Source organism: Talpa occidentalis, unplaced genomic scaffold, assembly GCF_014898055.3.
Source record: "Talpa occidentalis isolate TD23 unplaced genomic scaffold, MPIMG_talOcc4v2.1 talOcc4.5, whole genome shotgun sequence".
Lineage (NCBI taxonomy): Eukaryota > Metazoa > Chordata > Mammalia > Eulipotyphla > Talpidae > Talpa > Talpa occidentalis.
The window spans coordinates 88,325,150-88,346,402 of NW_023604861.1; positions in this window are offsets into that span (position 1 = coordinate 88,325,150).

Consider the following 21,253-nt stretch of genomic DNA (forward strand, 5'->3'; position numbering starts at 1 on the left):
TCTGTCTTAGGTCGTCAGGAGTGGCAGACATGTGGCTAGCCAGTGCCTTTAGTCTGCCCCCGATCTTACCCGTCATTGACTGTCCAGTCCAGCGCACAGGGGAAGGGGGTTTTATTCACTCGGATGTACTATGTGTCTGAGTGAAGGCCTCCCTCTTTCCAGTAAGGTCACTGGCTTTCAGCGGCAGGGGCTGCCTCAGTTCCATTTACAAGAATATATAAAAGAATGAAATGTTTAAGAATAAATTCATCAAAAGAAGTGCAAGACTTGTACCCTGAAAACTATAAAACAACTTTAAAAAAAAACAAGGAAAATACAATAAATTAAAAAAAAAATTGATATTCACGGACTGGAAAACTAAATATTGTTAAACTGTAAAAATAATCCCCAGATTGATTTTCAGATTGTGCAGATTTAATGTATTCCCTATTGAAACCACACTTGATTTTTTGGGGCAAATATTGAAAAGATGACCCTAAAATTCCTATGGAAATAGTGAAAAAGGGTAACTAACTAAGAAGACTCATATTTCCCAATTTCAAAACTTAGTACAAATTATATTATTCAAGACAGGGTGGCACTATCATAAGGATAGAGATACAGTTTGCATATCTGATCTCTTGATAAACAATGTTGGAGACATTAAAATTCAAGTGACATTAAAAGAAAAAAAATTGCTTACAATTTGTAAGCCCTCAAAATACAATACAAAATCAAATGTATTGAATAATATGCAAAAGACTTAAAGGAAAATATTAATTCTGAAAATCATTTATTCTACAGATATGAAAAATGTTGCCTATAAGCATTTATAATAATTCTCAGAAGTTATTAAGTCAGATGAAGAACAATTTGAAAAGCTTTCTCAGAATTCAGTGGAAGAGATGAAGTTAACAGATAAATGATGTAAGTGCATCTATGGAGGCTGCAATATGCCAATTCAAATTCAGATTACCGGTGATTACCAATAGAACAAAGTAAACAGGTGAGAAGAAAAATTACAGGGTAGATATGTTTTCTTGACCAATATATAAATAAATAAATTGCATGTGTAATGAAAGTGTTCTCTATCTTCTATGTGATATCTTTCTTAACACATTTACAAGTAAATAAATGGGTGTGAGGGCAAAAATTCATAAAATGTACAAAAGCAATGTTCAAAATAAAGATTAACTTCACACTAATAGGAATAAATATTTTCTGTTGAAACTCAATAGAAATATAAAGTAATGACATCATCAATAATTTAATGCTAAAAATAAAAGCTTTTGACCAGTGAAGTTACCATGTTTTAAGATCAAAGCATTTATTTTAAAATATATTTTATTATTATTTTAAAATATTTATTTTAAAATATTATTTTAAAATATAAAAAAAAATTATAAAGATCTATTCCAACCTGCTGTTAGAAAAATCCAAATTAACATTCATAAATGGAAAGGTTGATAACTCAGAAATGAGAAAAATAATTACAAATTTTATTAGAACAATAAGAGCAAAATGTAATTGATGATTTCTATAGTACATTAAAGCTTTCAAAGTAAAATTGATCATAGCAATGAATCTATTCTTTTCTCACATACTGGTTAACAACACACACACACACACACAGGAGCACACACACATACTGTTTTTGTTATCTATCCATTTACCTGGTAGAAATTTCTATCAAGGTGTGTCATTTACCTTCCTCAACACTGATGTTGTTTTAAATACATCTTCACGCCCTCCCTGGAGGAAGGGGTTAAGTCTCAGCACTATGAAGCTATCTGTAACCACTACAGCACGAGTTCAATCCCCGGTCAGGGAGATGACCCACATAGCACAACAGATGTCTTCTGTCTGGCCTGTTGCTCCCCTCAGCAGTGTATTTCAGTCAATCCACCTGTTCTTCTCCCCACTCTGTCTCTGGTGAATCCTCTCACCTCCTGCATGTCTTGTCTACACCTCAGCTCTTGTATGCATAAATAAATAAATCTTTAAAAACAAATAAACTAATTGATACATCTTCAAATTATTTTTTTGCTTCTCAAAAATATGTGAATCCTTGGCATATGGACTGGCAGATTTTCTCAATACCACTGAATAGAATACATCAGAAGTTATTGTGTGATTTCCAACTCTATGGTGCAAAATCAATACATCTTCCTCACATCTGTTTTTCTCTGGAGTTCTTGAGCTGACATGTTAAAAACTTCTGTTAATTTATAGACTTTTCATACAAAATGTCAGAAGGTGAAGCTAAGAGACCACATAGAGTAAGAGTAGACTGACATGTCTTATATGTTTAATTCCTAGTTTAAAGCTGTAACCAGCATCATCCTCCAGATTTATGAGTGGGGAAAACTTCAGGTAATCCCAGACTCCTGCCTCTAAGATATGCTAGCAGACAAGAAGTGAAACAAATAGACAAGGGTTGTTTACCATATCCAGTCTGAATTAGTGGTCTATATAATCCATAAGCAAAATGATTATGTTTTTCATGACTAAGTTTCAGGGTAATTTATTTGAAAAAAAAAAGTTACTGAAACACATATAGACCAACTTTTCAATCAGAATATTTCTAATTGATTTAAGGATGGTCACATGGTTCAAAATGAATTAGTCAGAATTGTGATGTCTTGCTTACTTGCTTTGTTTGATTTACTTCTTTCTCAGGGTGATGGAAGGAGAAGTAAGTAGAGGGGTTGACTTGGAAGCTGGGAAGGAGGGTGTCTCTGCATGTGAAATTATGAAAAATGAATTCTTAGTTAAATTGGAACTCTATGAGCCATATCTATGATGATGAAATGAGGATATCTCAGAAAGAAATCTGAATCGAGATGTAGAAAATGACACAGGTTGCTAGTGCCATATTTGAACTCTGGGATACAGCCTCTCTTGAAATAAATTCAGCTATTTAGTATGTGCAACAATAAATATTCTTTCTGGCTTAATCTAGTTTGTATTGGTGTCACTTTTAACCAAAAGATTACTAAATAATGCAGCACTCTAATGTGTTTTGTTGTTTTCTTACAAACTTGATTCCCATAGATTTCTTTTAAGCAGCAAAGGTTCTATTTTCATTAGCATTTCCTCTTTGTTACCAAAGACACATAAACCCCCCTAAGGGATTTCCTCCATCAAGGAAAGAAAGTCAGTTTAATTTTTTTTTAGTTGAAAGTGGTATTAGTGAATAAAAATTTGAGGATAGTTTTTAAATAAAGAAAACGTCTTTTTTTTAATGGATCAGCTGAAATTGTGAGCTATTACAAGTCAAGAATCACAACCTGAAAATGTCAAAAGTTTGAGCAGTTAACAGTACAATTCTGATCTGCCTAAAATAATTGAAAAGTGATATTTGACACTACCTCATTTACATATTCATAAAGGAAAGCAAGTAGGACTGCAAATATAGTTTCCCATTCTTTGGTGCTATGTTATGTCAAATCCTAATATCAGTCTGATATTGTATAAAATTTCAGATGCACAAAGAAGCTATTTTTTTAAACACCAAAAATTTAATTGCAAGTTTATTGATGGAACAAACCAAAAACAATGTTTCTCTTCTTTAAAATATTAGAATTAATATTTGAAGAGACTAGTTTTAGTCTCCATTTCAAACTTAGGGATTATAAATAATTGGATTATATTACATAACTCAGAACTGTAGAAAGAAGCATTGACAGTCATACATTTGTTGTATCCTCTTTTCTATCTTATTTATTTATTTATTTATTTTTTTAAAGATTTATTTATTCATGCATACATGAATTGGGGTACAGGCCAGATGTGCAGGAGGTGGAGAGAATTCACCAGAGACAGGGTGGGGAATAGAACAGGCTGATGGATGAAAATACACTGTTGAGGGGAGCAGCGGGTGAGACAGGAGAGGTCTGCTGTGCCATGTGGGTATCTCCACGGCCAGCCAGCATTGAATCCGTGCTGCAGAGGCTGAGGACAGCTTCATAGGGCTGCGCTCAACCATCCGCGCCACCAGGGAGGCCCTGTCTTACTTGTTTTAAACCTGAATCAGCCAATCTTGTTTACCCATAGGACATAAATCTTTTGATTTTATTGCTTTTCCCTTGGGGGAAAATTGTTGTATTTTGTAAAAGAACTGGATTCTTAGAGTAAAGGTGTTCTTTTGGAAGACTATAGAGTACAAGTGTCATTTTACTCTTTCTTTTTCCTTCTTCCTCTCAAACTTTATGAGACTCAGATGCATGGCAAATCACAGAATTAAAAAAAAAAGTGGTTTCAAGAGGAGAAAATCATGAAAACAATAGTGACACAGGATCCACTTTTCTCATTGTGTGAATATCTGTATGTCTGTATGTCTTTCACTGCCCAATAATGACAAATGTTACTGTCATTTTCATTTTCTTACACTATGTAAAAGAGCAATCAGACCATGATTGGATGATTGCTCTTTTCATCAAAAAAGAAAAAAAAACAACAAATAAAAGACAGGAGAAAGCAGAGGTGGGAGTAGAGGCAGGTGAGGCCCACTGGGAGAATGCTGTCGGATACCAACTGTATAAACACTAAGCCTATTTATAGCAGAGTCAAGAGAGCAAGTAAGACTCCAGAGGGGGGGAAAAAAAAAAACTGGCTGAAGATACAGGTGAAATTAAAATACTGATAGGATATAAAGCACAACAATTAAATTTTACAATCACAAACTTGATAGAAGTGTTTATGGATGCTAATTTCCAATTTATTCTTTCAACTAAAGAATGAGAAGCATCTGTTAGTCTCCTCCTCCAAGTCAGAAAGCATTGTGGCCTAAGGATTATGACTTCTTTACATTTGAGGGGACAACTGTGAGAACATTTTTATAATAATTGCATTTTAGAAGAATAACGTTGCAAAATGTGTAAATGGCTATAGTCCTGCACATGATGGAGTTTTTTTTTTTTTTAGAATATTTTCATAAGGATTGGCCCTGTGACCTGGTGCTACTTCACACACCATTTGCAGCTGTGCACCCTGTCTGGGTCTTGTCAAAAGCTGAACAGAGATGAGCTGCCCGATGTTGAAATAGTCAGTTAAGACAACAAGCCAAATGTATGAAATAATCAAGGCTTTAATCACTTGTTGCTAGAGTACAGTAAGAGCTAAACAGGACAAAGTGCCAGCTCCCTCAATCTGGTCCACATTCCTCCCATGCTATGTTGATGCTTAGTGCAAATGTTTGTCTTACTGCAGAAGCAACCTGCAAACAAAAGGTTTCTGACAGTTTTGGTTCTGGGGATTGAGGGAGGCAAAGTGAAAGGGCTGGGAAGACAGTGGAGAAAAAAAATTTATTCTAGGTGATTTGCACAGAGGTGCCCGAGTGAGCCTGTGCACTGGGTCCCCTGATAAAGAAGGCTTTAAAGTGATAACTTGGGCTAGAAACTCACAGATGTGTAAAGGAATGAAGGACAGGAGGCCTTGAGTCCTTGAGTGCAACTCCTTTGGGACACTGCAATGCACTGATTGTGCACCAAGTCGGGTTTGGGTAGGAAAATTTTCCTCTGTGAAGACTGTCAGGGAACGGGGCCTCCCTGGTGGTGCAAGCAAAGGATTAAGCACAGCATTGTTAAGCTATTCGAAGCCTCTGCAGCACGAGTTCGATCCCCAGCCAGGGAGAAACCCACATGGCACAGCAGACCTCTCCTGACTCACTGGCTGCTCCCGTCAGCAGTGTATTTCAGTCGATCGATCTACCTGTTCTACTCCCCACTCTGTCTCTGGGGAATCCTCTGACCCCCTGTACCTCTGGCCTGTACCCCAGTTCTTGTATGTATAAATAAAAAAAATCTTTTTTTAAAAAGATTTTTAGGTAAAAGCCTTTGCAATTGCTTGTCACTGAACCTGAAAAATCAGACTTAAGATCTTGGCTTGGAGTAAGATAAGTCAGGTCTGTCTATGTGAATGTTAATAGAGACAAGATAGTAGCCAACTAAGTTGGAAACTTTGACAAGTTGAATAGATCATGGGAGGGAGTAGGTCTGTGTGGAGGGCAATGCTTTTCCCCAACTTTCTGGTCAGTGAAAATCCCCATGGAGCACATGTAAAACCCAATGAGGAGGAAACAGCTCCCCACTGAGTAGTTTTGGTTGAATGGGATACATATTTCTCACCAGACAAGGAAGAGGCATTAAAGAACAATTTAATTTGACTTGAGAAAATAAAGGCAATATAGTATTTCTTAGCCTGAAATACACCGCACAAATACATACCCATAAAAAGTAATGAAACTATGCCAGTTAGGACTGCATTCAAGCAGAAACTGAGTACAAATAGAAGACAATTTTTATTATTAACCATCAAGAGTATAGGTGATTCCAGGATTTATGTAAGGGTTCGGTTATGTTTTCAAGGCCCCAGCCTCCATTACAGATTGCATTACAGATTGTTTGCTGTTATGCTAAATGCTTCAGGATCATTTAATAAAAGTAACTGATTTTGTCATATCCATGATCAAGTCTGGAAGAAGAGAAATGCAGATAGAGTAAGTAGCTTCCTTTCATGATTAATGCTTTAAAAATTACTTCTCAAATTCACATACCTATATAATTTCCACATGAAAATTCTGAGTGTACTCTCATATATAGTTGTTGGGAATGTAAAGTGGAATAAATATTTGGCAAATCTCTTGGTCAGACATTTCTACCAAAGCTGGAAAACATATATATCCTATGATGCTATAATTCCACTCCTAGCTATACATCCAATACAAAAGTGTATGTACACATGGATAAGAATGGATAATATGCATGGGTGCATGGATATTATACACATGGAGAAGAATGTTCACTGGAAGTTGCTTTTTTTTTTTTTTAGTTTCTTTCTTAGTTAACTGAAATGCTACTCAAATACACTTCTGCAAGAATGAACAAATAAATAATACTCACACTGTGAAATACATACAGCAATGAATATGAGCAAATCATTGTTATTTGTACAATTAAAAATGAATCTCACATAATTATGATCAAAGGAATTTGTATAGAACTCTTACTGTGTGATTTGGCTCACATAAAGTTCAAATTCTGTTCTGAGACATGTTCATAATTAATCCTGTAGGTGAGTATTACAAAGCCCACAAGTGGAAGCTGCTGACTATGGAGCCCTCACTAGGTTCCATTTATTGGGGTGAATTCTGGTTACCTGAGAAACTGTTTGAAAATGAATTGAGTTGAAGACTTATGATTTGTGCACTATTCTACATATATCCTGTGAAATTGTGATTTATAGGGAATATATATATTGAATATATATATAGAGACTATATATATTCTAAGTGAGTTTCTAAATGTTAAGAATGTTAAAGGTGTCTCTTGCTATGTTAATGAAGGTAACTGGGAAATTTCCAGAGGAGGGGAGGAGCTGGTTGCCAAGGAAACCAACTTGAATAGAAGATAGAACTTTCAGTTCTATTCCCTGATTTCCTTGAAAGGGGGAGGGACTAGAGGCTCTTAGCAGGTGGAATTTGATGCTATCACCTGTAAATATTGTCAGAATTGAGTGGAATTCTCTGACTCCCTGCTGAATTCTGACAATTGCTTGTCAGATTGCTGTGAGTTAACTCAAAGTACCCACAGCACCTATTATAAATTGGGTCCAGAAATGCAACTACACAATGCTGTAAGCCAAAACTTATTTAATGAAAAAAATGTGTAGTTACTTTGAAAAATTATCTATAAGAAAAAGATGTAGAAAAATAAAATGTCATTAAGACTATAATAGCTAATACCATCATTGCTTCTAAATATAAAATTGGAAAACAAAATCTACTCCTCAATTTCCCCAGAAACAAATGCAGTCTTGAATATTTGATTTGGATGTGTAAATTTCAAACAATCTTAAGGTAAAACATCACAAAACCATTCAGTATAATTGGCTTTGAGAATGATTTTTCTCTTTCATGAATCTATAATACCAAGGTCCAGACTCAGTAACTGTATTCTTGAAATCAGAATCTAAAGTGTAGTACATGAATTAATACCTTATTTTTAGATATTATAATAATAATTCTGGATATTTTCACTCAGTGTTTAACACTGAATAACAATTGACAGTAGGTCTATAATTGCAGAGTTTCCAAAAAAAAAGTTATTGTATTTTAAATCCCTTAAGGACTTTTACTGTGTCACTGTCAAAATTGCATAAACATTTAGTTTCTCTGTGAATAGCTGATTTTGTAGAGAACTGAAAAACTTTTTAAGAAGCCAAACTTCTCATGGAAAATTTACTTCTTGAGAATCTTGGTTTTCACATTCATATGCATCAATGAGGGATTTTTATACTCAGAAAAAAAGTACATGAAATAATCATCGTTATTAATTTCTAAACAAGGTCATTACATCATATTTCTCTTCAGTTTGTCTTATAAAAAATTTATCTTAATGTTGATGTTCTTGATATAATGTATAGGCAGAATAGGAAAAGCTTTAAAACACAATGTTACTAAGATGGGATAATTTCCGGGCCTCCCCTGGTGGCTCAGGCAGTTTAGTGCAGCGCTGTGAAGCTGTCCACAGCCTCTGCAGCGCCTTTTCGATCCGGCTGGCCGGTGAGGGTCCCACATGGCGCAGCAGACCTCTCCTGCTGCCCGCTGCTCCCCTGAGCAGTGTATTTCATCAGTCTGCCTGTTCTGTTCCCCGCTCTGTCACTGGTGAATCTTCTCACCCTCCCACGCATCTGGCCTGTACCCCGGTTCTTGTGTAAATTAATAAATAAATCTTATAAATAAATAAATAAATAGGAAAAGTCCCTTGTTCTTAAATTTTTTTTGGTTGAAATATTCTCCCCTTGAAATGCAAATATTAGTTATTATTCTAAATATATAGATTTAGTCTTGAAAAATATCCAGTCTCTTGCCTAATAGGTTACAGAATGTAAAAAAATCTTAAGTTAATATTATGAAATATCATGCCACAAATTAGAAAAATGATGTATAAGTGTAAATGTTGATTGGAAAAATACTTATTCATTATATATTAGAAAAAATTCAAATGACAATAATCTCTATTATATGATCAAATGTCTGAAAATAGAAGTGTCTGTACACATTTTTGTATTTATTTCAAAATGCAAAGGCAAAATATGGAAGAATACAATGTTAAAAGTTATTGAAAGTAAACAAATATGAATTTATCTTGGTTACTTGTATTTTTTTCAAAATATATAAATGACATTAGCTTAAATGATTGAAATAATTTTTTTTGCATAGATGAAATATAAATAGTCCTGAAGACAATTTAGCCTTCATTTGAGAAACAATAATTATGTGCTATTTATTTTTGGCATAAAGTTTTTGAGCCAAAAGAGAATAAACTATAACATACTCTTTCTCTTTCAAATATATCACACAGATGAGAGCTACCTAAAAGAAAGAAAGAAATATTATAAATTTTACAGATACACGTCCATTAAAAGGAGGTGTCATTTTCCTTGCCCTCACTTACATGTAGCCACCTTGGATTAGAAATACCAGTATGCTACGCAGGAAAGCTTCCTGAGCAGAGGAGCTACTGGAAATGAGGAGCAGAACTGAGTGGACTGTATAACACAGAAGGCAGGCAGGCATTCTCTCTTGCTTCTGTAGCCTGACTTGCACCGTGATACCATTGAAAGAGGTCTTGGAGGAGACATGTTAAGAAAAGACATGTAGCAACACTTGGAGACATGTGTGTGAGACATGCTTGGGTAGGCTGACAATGGCCGCTGTCCTCTTGTGATCTATACTTTGAATTTGCTTGTCCCAGACTTGCTCCTTTCCTAGGGTTCTGCACCAGAAAGTAGCAAGCTTTTGGGCCTCCGCAGCCTTACTTCAGACCAACCCTGTTTGGCTATGCATTTCATCATGCAGGTCAATGGGGGTATATTCTTGGGAAACTTATTAGGAATAGCCTTTCTTCTTTTCTCTTTCTACACACACTAACTCTATTAAAGATCTTAGAGTCTGCTTTGCCTTTGTGCATACAGATGACAAGACCCCTTTAGATCATGCAACTTTGAGTGTTCTGGTACCCTTCAATCACACACTAACATAACTAGTAAAAAGAGTAAAATATTCATTTTATTGAATTTGCTGGTTTTTTAAAAGAAATTAATTATAATAAAGATTGAATTTATCTTTTCATTTTCATTGCATTCCTATAGGGATTATGCTATGGACTGAGTTGTAACTGCCGAAGAGTCACATGTTAAATTCCTAACACCCAACTCATCAAAGTTGACTGCCTTTAGAAATGGAGCATTTAAAGTTCTAAGTTAAAACAAGGTCATTGGGGAGGGCTTAATCAAATCTGAGTTTTTTTCTTATAAAAACAGGAAATTTGGACACACAAAGAGACACCAGGGCTGCAAATGCACAGATGAAAAACAATGTGAGGACAGTGAAAAAAAGGCAGCCATATGCAAGCCAAGGAAGGAAACCTCAGAGAAAACCAAATCTGCCAACACCTTGATCATGAAATTCTAGTCTTTGGAAGTGTGAGAAAACAATTTTGGTTAACTCTTGTAGTATGCAGCATTTAATCACAACAGCCCTATCAAACTAATACACTTTATCATTTTTTTTAAAGATTTATTTATTTATACAAGAACCGGGGTACAGGCCAGATGCGCGGGAGGGTGAGAAGATCCACCAGAGACAGAGTGGGAAACAGAACAGAAGAGGCAGACTGATGAAATACGCTGCTGAGGGGAGCAGCGGGTGATACAGGAGAGGTCTGCAGCACCATGTGGGATTCTGGCCTGCTGGCTGGGATCAAACCCACACTGCAGAGCCTGCGGACAGCTTCACAGTGCGGCGTTCAACCGCCTGAGCCACCAGGGAGGCCCTATCATCTTTCTTAAAAGAAAATATAATTAATTTTGAAGTATAATAAAAATAATTAGTTTATCTAATTCAATTTATCTTGTGGCTGAGATTAATTGTCATACAATATTAGTTATTGGTATTTTGTGAAGAATTATGATGCTATCTAGTTAAAATATACTTCCTAACTTCTATTGGAACCATCTGGTGAAATTCTGCCCAAAATGCAAATAAGAGTGCTGCACAAGATTTCTGATAAGATATTTTTAAAGGAACTGACTTAATCATGAATGCCATTCATGTACTTCCTCTTTCTTTTTTTTTTTTTTAAGATTTATTTATTTATGTATACAAGAGCTGGGGTACAGGCCAGAGATGCGGGGGGGGGGGGTGAGAGGATTCACCAGAGACAGAGTGGGGAGTAGAACAGGCAGGTCTACTGAAATAACACTGCTGAGGGGAGCAGCGGGCAAGACAGGAGAGGTGTGCTTCACCCTGTGGGTTGCTCTCTGGTCTGCCGGGGATCAAACTCCTGCAGAAGAGGCTGTGGATTGCTTCATAGTCCAGTGCTTAACCCCTTGTGCCACCAGGGAGGCCCTACTTCCTCTTTCTTGATGCATGAATGAGATAGTGAAAGCTGAGTTCATAGTGTTAACTGGAATAAAAGTCTCAATGAGAGTTAGACAGAGTTTATTAGATAATCAAAGTGAGAATTCAAATCTGGGAAGCAATCCAACATATTTTACTCTCTGAGAACTATTCCAACAATCACAAATTTGAATTTAATTTATATAGGTAGGAACAGTGAGTCATTGACATTAAAAATGTAGTTATTCTTCACAAGAGGGCTTTCGGTTCTGTATTGTTTTGACCTAAAGATATGTTAATGATATCTAAGAACAGAGGAGGGCAATGCTGGAGTTTAATGTCATCCTTTCTAAAAGAATGCTCTGGGGAGATGCAAAGGCTGGAACCTATCTTCTTCACTCTCTCCTTGGTTATTAGTGGTGGTGGGAGGGCGGAGGGGGAGATTTCTAGATTAACCAGATTAGCAGCATAGTTTCACAGATTTCAAAACTATACAGTATAAATTATAATGATACTTTCTTGTCAGGGGCCCCATTTGCATAATTTTGCTTTCTATCTGCTAGAGCAGGGAGAGGTCATTCCCAGGGTATCTTATAGTATGTTCAGAGCAGCCACTACAGACACAAACAGATTTAAGAATAGATGCATAAAGACAAATAAAATAGAAAGAAAAGAGCCTGTGACTGTTCAATCAGAGTTGATAAAGTTATTATACAAGATTGATACAAAGAGGAAAACACTCCGTGACACAAAATTCTCTTTATGCAGACTTCGACTCAAAATTTGACTCAAAAGTGAGAAAATGATTTAAAGTTATTTTCTTTTTTTCTTAAAGAAACATTTATTTATTTATTTATTTATTTATGCACACAAGAACTGGGTTGTAGGCTACAGGTGCAGGGGTGAAATGATTCACCAGAGACAGAGTGGGGAGCAGAACAGGCAGATTTACTGCAATACACTGCTATAGGGAGCAGCTGGCGAGACAGAAGAGGTCTGCCAGTGCCATATAAGGGTCAGCTCCCTGGCTGGGATAGAACTTGTGCTACAGTGGCTGCAGATAGCTTGATAGGCCCAAGACTTTAATCCCTGCCCCACTAGGGAGGCCCCTAAAGTTATTTTCTATGTCAAATATTACTCTGTCCATGATATTAAAATATCACTCTTACCTGATGGCTCTTTCTCAAAATAAACTTCCATCTGAGATAGAAAAATTATTACTTTCAACATACAAAAAATGAGCAAGAAATGATTATTTTGAACTTTTGTTTTTAAATGTATATAATTCTATTCAAATGATCTTATAACAAAAATGTAAAATCTATTGCAAAAGAGAGTCACTGAATAAAAATACATACCACATACATATATTTCTAAAAGTACAGGCAATCATTCCCTGTCTGGGCTATCTTTGGTATAGCTGAAATGGTGAAATGGTCTTGACTTCTACAGAGATCTTTTTTAAATCAAATCTCTCACTCCTATTTACAGCAGGGTTTTTGCATTTTTTTTGTGTTTTTTTTTTAACTATAATCACTTTCTTTATGTAATATAAAGCACAAACTCCTTTCTCCACCCTTGTAGATATTTTTAAGTTTCTGAATGTCATTTCCTCACTATGAAACCTTTATTTTTATAAGTTAATCAGGTGAGAACAATTCTCAAGCCAGACAACTTGAAACTTCTTGAGGTAACCCTATTATACAAACTTTAGTGAAGACTAGAAAGTCTAGAACCAGAGAATTGGAAGTAAACATGTAGGTTTGCATTTTGACACCAGGTTATCTGCAAGACAGTAATATTTCCTGAGAGTACTGAATGCTACTGACATAATGTACTTAAAAACTAATAACAAATATTTTACAAAGTTCATTATTGTTTTGCTTGAGTCAGAAGTCTAAAGCATTTAGTAACTAACATAGAAAGCAATGTAATTTGAGTGTAAGCTGTTATCTGTTCACATTCAATTAAGGCAATAAAGATTAGTTTTATTTGGAAGCCTATTGACTATGCAGACAGTCCCTAGAATTAGAACTTTGATTAGACACATGGCATAATGATAGGACAAAAATATTGACATAATGTCTCCAAACCTGGACTCTTTATGTAACACTGCACTCTTCTAAATGCATAAATCTGTATATATTTGTAGACATGTATGATAGATAAAATATCTCTATGGTTTAAAACAGTGTGGTCCCACAGACCTCATTTCAGAATTATTTTGAGTGAAGATGCTGATACTATATATGAATATATGTTCACCTGGAGCTCTCCCCAGCTGTCTGTGTGGCCATCGAGTAGCTGTCAGGTTTGACAGTGGCGGTGGTGTCTCCCAGAGGTGATGCCCTCACTAGTCAGTGACACATTGATCCTGTTACCTTGTCTGCTCACTCAGCTCTCTGAGGCTTTCCACATGTTTTGTGTTGGTGTAACTTTGTAATTGATTTGGAGCAGCATCACAGAATAGATCTCATCTTCCTAAAATGTTCAAACAAGGAATGTAGGCTGCCTCGCCTGGCAGAAAACCTGGTAGCAAGTGACAAAAAATTGTTTTTACAACATCAGTGAACACAAAGGCAAACCCTGGCAAAATTCTGAAATGTATATAACATTGGCCACTGGCATCCATCCATTTATTTCTTCCATCCCTTCCTTTTAGTTACCCCTGTACCTCCTTCCTTTTGCTCTAATAAATTGTTTTCTCAGAACAGAATAAGAAAATCATCTGATTGGCAATGTACAAGACATATCAGAACTTTGAGCTCTACACAATGTGACATTTATGGACCAATCTCATCATTTAGCAGGAACAAAATCGTAATGTTAATAGATAGCAGGCCCTATTTCTACTGTTTGCATGTGAGAGAGGAGTATCCCAGAAACCCTAAACTTGCACCCTCTAAAGCGGTCTGGCCATTTGTGTGCAAAGACAGAGCCTACTTTTAGTGTAAAAGATGTTTAACAGAATCAGTGTGGGTAGAGAAAGAAGAAAAGAAAGGCTATAAGTTTCCTGATAAAACACCAAAGTTACCTAGCCCCATGTGGGTAAATTACCAGGCAGACAAGTTCAGCCTGTTAGGCCTACTGAGGCCCAAAAGTTTGCCACAAGTCTAAGGCACCTTCTAGTGGAGAACCATAGGGAGGAGGCAAAAGGGGTGAGGCAAGTCTGAGAATGAAAGCAGCAAAATTAAATTACAAATCAAGATAACAGCCACCATCTCACCCACATTTCTTCCATGTTTCTCTACATGTTTCTCCTCCATGTGTCTCCTCCCAGCCCCCTACCCCCTAACCCCTGTCCTAAGTCTCCGGTGCAAATTCAAAGCTCCGAAGCAAACAGACTTTTCCTCATAGGTGTGTCTCTAGAGCCCACCTGCCACCACGTTCTGTAGCTTTACCTGGCAGCTCAGCTTGCCCATCGTTAAGTGGGGCGGTGGACGTGGTACTTCCTCTAACACTAACCCCGTCCCTTATTAAGTAAGTGACTTTGCAGTTGGTGACTTATCTTTATAGTTCTCAGTTTCTCAGGTGGAAAATGAGTTGAACTCAATCAGAAGTGTTGAAAGAGGCTCTAGGGAGCCCTGGGGCTCACTGTGAAGACTCACAAAGCCAGGATTGAAGGAAAAGTCAGGATTTGTCCGGACTCAACAACTCAAAATGCTTTTAAAGTCTACCCGATTAAAATAAGCTTTTTGCCCTAACATTTCAGTGATCCACACACTTAATTTTAGATAAATTCAAGATATCTTGGACCTCCAGATTCTAGGAGAAAACTTAGGGATCTTAAAATGCTGTTTACTTACATAGCAGATGACTGAGACTGAGTAAGTTCATCCATGAGAAAAGGAAGTAGATTTTGTTTTCCTTTCAAGGGATATTAAATCTTTTAATGTAAACCATTGTAAGATATATTTCTACTCTATGTACATACCTATTTCTCTGTCCTTTTTCTTGTTGAAAGCTATAAACAAAGGAGACTACTATTTTAAAATGGTTAAAGACAGGTTAGATTGTTACTTTTTTACTTCTTGCATTAGGGATAAGAAAATTACTTTTTTCCACTTTATAGTCCATGATTTAGGAATTGAAAGAGCAGGATAGGAATTTTTTTAAAGATTTATTTATTTATTTATTTATTTATTTATTTATTTATTTATTTATTTATACAAGAACCGGGATACAGGCCAGGAGCGCGGGAGGGTGAGAGGATTCACCAGAGACAGAGCAGGGGACAGAACAAGCAGACTGACAAAATACACTGCTGAGGGGAGCATCGGGCAATACAGGAGAGGTCTACCAGGCCATGTGGGACCCTCGCTGGCTGGCCAGGATCGAACTGGTGCTGCAGAGGCTGTGGACAGCTTCACAGCGCTGTGCTCAACCACCTGTGCCACCAGGGGAGGCCCAGGATAGGAAAATTTTATAGTAAAAAATAAATTTCCTGTGTTTGTTTTCTACCTTTAATTCACAAAGTAATTGCCAGTCCAATGTTAAATAGTACTTGGTTGTCAGCCCAAATGAATTCTCTTCCAAATTCTCTTCCAAATTCTTATTAAGAAATCAATATACTTGGTTTTTGTGTTTTGTGTACAAATGTAATAATCTTCCACTAACCAAGGTAAAATCACATTCCTTTGCTTGAAACCTAGTACCATGATTATATGGTTGTTGACTTGTATGTCCTAAGAGAATCACTAAAAGAACTAATAGATCCAGCAAATAAAGGGAACAGCCGCTCAAAAAATCAGTATTTTTTTTTTATTTTTATATTCCCCATACAATTGCACCCCCTTTATTTTGGCCCCAATTCCTCTTTTTCCCGCCCCCCCCCCCAATAGTGTGTCTCTGGTTTACAGATGTCTGTTGATTTTGATTTTTTCTTTCTTATAGTTATTCTGTTTCCTGGTTCCTTATTTAGATTTTCTAGATTCCTGCTATGAGTGAGACCATCTGGTATTTTTCTTTTTCTTTCTGGGTTATTTTGCTGAGCATGATCCCTTCCAGCTCCATCCATGTTACTGTGAATTGCATGAGTTTATCTTTTTTTTTGATTGCTGAGTAATATTCCATGGTGTATATGTGCCACATCTTCTTGATCCAGTCATCTATTTTTGGGCATTTGGGTTGTTTCCAAAGCTTAGCTATTGTAAATAATGCTGCTATAAACATAGGGGTGCAGGTGCCCTTTGGAATTAGTGTTTCTGTGTTCTTTGGGTAAATACCTAGGAGCGGAATTGTTGGATCATATGGAAGCTCTGTCTTTAGTAGGTTGAGGAATCTCCACACACCTTTCCATAGTGGTTGGACCAGTTTGCACTCCCACCAGCATTGCAGGACTAATCACAAAAATCTACAAAGAGCTGATGAGACTCAACAAAAACAAAGAAAATAATCCAATCAAAAAATGGGCAGAAGAGCTAAAAAGAAACTTCTCCAAAGAAGAAATGCAAATGGACAACAGGCATATGAAAAAATGTTCAATATCACTTGTAATCAGGGAAATGCAAATCAAAACTACAATGAGATACCATCTTACACCAGTGAGAATGGCACATATTAAAAAAATTAGCAACAACAAATGTTGGCGAGGGTGTGGAGTAAAAAAAATCAGTAATTTTAATAGCTTTTCTTGTCTATCAGAGCAACACATTTAAATATCACAACTGTGAGAAAATACATATTCTAAATTATTAGGAAAATGAAGAGTTTCTAAATAAAGTGTGTATGAATTTATTCATTGACCCGGAAATCTAAGTCTGCAGGACACTTTCACATATGAGTCAACATATTACAGGTTTTTACTTACTATGATATTTACAATTTCAAAATCTATAGGAGACTAGTTGAATGGTTTCTCTATGTAGCGGTATACTCTATAGTCATAGAAATAAATTATGTGCACACTTAGCATGATTTTTAGGATAGGTTATTAAATATAAAAACAAGGTCCCAAATACTGTATGTATGATTTTTTTAGAAATTAAAGACAGAGGGCCTCCCCGGTGGCACAGCGGTTGGGTGCTGGGTTGCGAAGCTGCCCGCAGCCTCTTCAGCACTGGTTTGATCCCCGGCCACCTGGTAAGGGTCCCACATGGTGCGCAGACCTCTCCTGCCACCCACTGCTCCCCTCAGAAGTGTGCTTTCTCAGTCCGCCTGTTCTGTTCCCCGCTCTGGCTCTGGTGAATTCTCTCACCCTTCCGCACTTCTGACTATACCCAGTGCTTGTATAAATAAATAAATAAATCTTAAAAAAAAAAAAAAAGAAAGACAGAAAAAAAATTCATCAAGTACCACAATGAAGCCAACACCAAAATTCATTAGGGAACACTAGGATAGGACACAGCAAGAAGCAGTGGGCATTTAGGGGAGTGGGGGAGCTGCTCTGAACAGTAAAGCAGTCAAGTTGTTAATGTTTTTTTTTTTTTTTTTACTTTCGGGTGGTACACGGTCCCTCTTGCATATCTTGTCCCCATCACCAGTTCCCATTTCTGCTGTAACTGAAACTACTCTTCCCTCCTTCTTTTCGAGTGTAGGGAAAACTATAGTTAAAAGACACTTTCCAGGCTTTCCAGATCTGCAGACCTTACTTAGTCCTTAAAAAATGCTGCAGCCACAGCCAGGCTGTGGTTTACAGAAGCAGCTGTGTTCCTCTGGGGGAGAATGTCAGAGCCCTTTGCATCCCCAAAAATACCAGAGATAAGATGGTGAAAGAATATCACAATATCATATGTTTTTCTCTCATAACAAACAAGAATGTGCCCAAAACTAAAGCAATATACAAAAAGAAACAAGATGGTTTGAACAAGGGGCTTCCACTGGACAAATTACAGCATCAAAAAGAAAAAAAACTTACATATATAGAAAGACAGCTGCAAAGGCAGCTTTCATTTCTAGTGATCTCAAAATTAAAATGAAGAGTGAGATGAGCAAAAAGTTCTTGTCTACAGAAGCCAGCTTTTTTTTTTTTTGCTTTCTTTATAAAGATTTATTTATTCATGCATACAAGAACTGGGGTGTAGGGCAGAGATACGGGGTGGGGGGTGTAAGAGGATTCCTGAGAGACAGAGTGAGGAGCAGAGGTTTACAACACCGAAGTATAGGCTCACCAGTTCAGATGTGTTAACACACGACACCCATCACTAAGGTACAAAATGAGCTCCATCACAGACATCCTCCCCACTTTGCTCTCCTCCTCCCCAACCCTGGGGTGACCTCAATTTTACTGTCCATTTCAAGCACTTGCTCTTGATTTGGTTTTGTCTGATGCTTTGTTTTGTTTCTATATATTCCACATATAAGTGAAACCATCCAGTTTTTTCTTTCTCCTTTTAAGTTATGTCACTTACCTTAATCTCATCTCATATACATGTGGTTACAAACTGCAAGAGTTCCTCATTTTTTATAGCTGGGTATGGTGTGTACATACCATCTTTACCCATATTCCCACTCCCCTTACCCTCTGGTAACCAAACTTTGCTATCAAAATCGGTTTTTGTTTTTTGTTCTTTATCTCCCACATGAATCCAAACATCTTAATTAGATCCTAAAAGCACTATTTCCAAGAGCAGACATGAGTAGCTGGGACCTCAACATAGGAAACCTGAGGACCCACATTTCAGACTATAACACTTGCTAACATGTGGTAAACACTACAGAACTGGTTGGAGCAGTGGTACCAAGTGTGCCACGGAGCAGTCTTCTGTCTAGACTTACTGAACATGCCAGGGGCATTAGTTTTGAAGATTTTTGTAGAAAGGAGTACACTCATTACTCTTGTAAACTGAGTGGTAGCAGTTAAGAGCATTTCTGTAGACATTTAATTGTTGAAGTGAAAATAAATGCAGGAAATATTAAATGAAATGTACTCAGAGCATTATGTAATATATAATCATATTAAAAATACAAGGCAACATATATTTATAAAAACTTTTAAAGAAGGCATTCATGTAGCCTGATATAGGCTTTGGGATGGGAGGCTTGCTTCCTGCTCATATCCAAATATTTTTCTCCAGGCTTCCAAATGATTCTGTGATTAGCTAATACCATCCCATCTAAGTAACTGAAGTAATATGTAGTCAGGAAACTTGACTGACACAAACTCTGTTACCACCGGTAGGTCAAAGCCAACGGATATTGAAGGCAAAGTTTATATGGCATTGACAGCGGAGAAAATTCCAGTTAGCTCCATGTTCTGGTTCTGCCATGAAGTATGTACTTTTGTGTGTAAGGACTAAAGGCAGAAGAATAGTGGGGATAGACATTATTTTGAATCACCAGAATTTTCTAATTTGAATGAATATAAATGAATTTGTGACTATATGAGAAAATATTTTATACATATTATTTTATTTCTCTTCATAGAGCATTGCTATGCTAATTACCAAACACCTATTTATTTATTTATTTATTCATTTATTCATTAAATTAGTTTCCCAAAAGGCATTTTGGCAAACTTTTTGCAAAAATACCTTCAAATCATTCAAACTTACTAATGCTACATTTCTGTAAAATACCTGTAATCCATATTTTTTTAGTAATTGCTTCTGCATATATCTCATCAAACTATAGCACATAATTTGCTAAGAAGTATATAAGGATAAATTAACTCCCCCAGTCTTAAACAAAGTTTATAAAAAAAACATTGTATATTACAGTTTAATTTAAAGGAAAAGCATCTAGGAAAATTTACTTAGTTACATTTTGAAAAGGAAATTTTGTAACACTTGAAAGATCTTTATCAATATAATCATAGATCACATATACACATTCAAAATTTTGGTCTTGAGATATTTTTTTGGAATTGCTAACAAAACTGTATCTACTAACCACAGGCCATGTAAAGAAAATAGGAATTCTAATCTGAGAAATGTTTTCTCTGAGAAACAAAATTATAATACAGAAAAAGTTTTGCCTAGGCAAGTTATCATTAATTGTAGCCTTCAATATCTATGCTTCCAAACAACTATACTGCTAATGAATGTAATTATGCAGTAATATTATTGGCAATATAAAATATTAAAGTTCTCCCAATGTAAATCACTGCCTTTGTCATGACAAAAGGGATAGAACCACAGTGTGAATTGCCTGTCATTTATGAATGGTTATAAAATGTCAGCACATCTAAAAACAGAGGATTTTTTACAGTGTATGATTATAAATCAAATTAGTTTTAAAATTCATTTTCTCTGTTAGTTTCTATATTTTTATAATTTTTTTTATTTATTTGGGCATACAAGAGCTGGGTACAGCTCAGAGATGCAGGAGGGTGAGAGGATTCACCAGAGACAGAGTAGAGAGTAGAATAGGCAGGTTCACTGAAATACACTGCTGAAGGGAGAAGCAGGCGAGTCAGGAGAGGTCTGCTACTCAAGGTGTGTTGCTCCCTGGCTGGCCAGGAATTGAACCCACGCTGCAGAGGCTGCAGATTGCTTCATAGTACGGTGCTTAACCCCTTGCACCACCAGGGAGGCCCTATTTTTATACTATTAATAAATATATTCTGATAATATATTTAGAGAAAATCTTAAGGAAAAATTAGCAAGATTTTGATTTATATGTGTATAGTGAGTTAAGTCTATTGGACAAATTATGGAAGGTTGAGAGAAACCTTTTGGGATCAATATTGTCATGGTAATACAGTGATCTTAATTATTTAAAAGTAAACTATTGTTTGAAACTAACAACAAACTATTGATCATACATGTAATAGTCTTCCAATAAAATGACAAGTGGATTAATTTACAGAAAATAGAGTCCATCCTTCTTCAAATATATTTAATTTTTTGCTGTTAGGGACACTAAAATGATTGATTAATTTAAATATAATTCGTAGGGTGATAAAATGTTCTACCTGTAGCTAATTGCAAT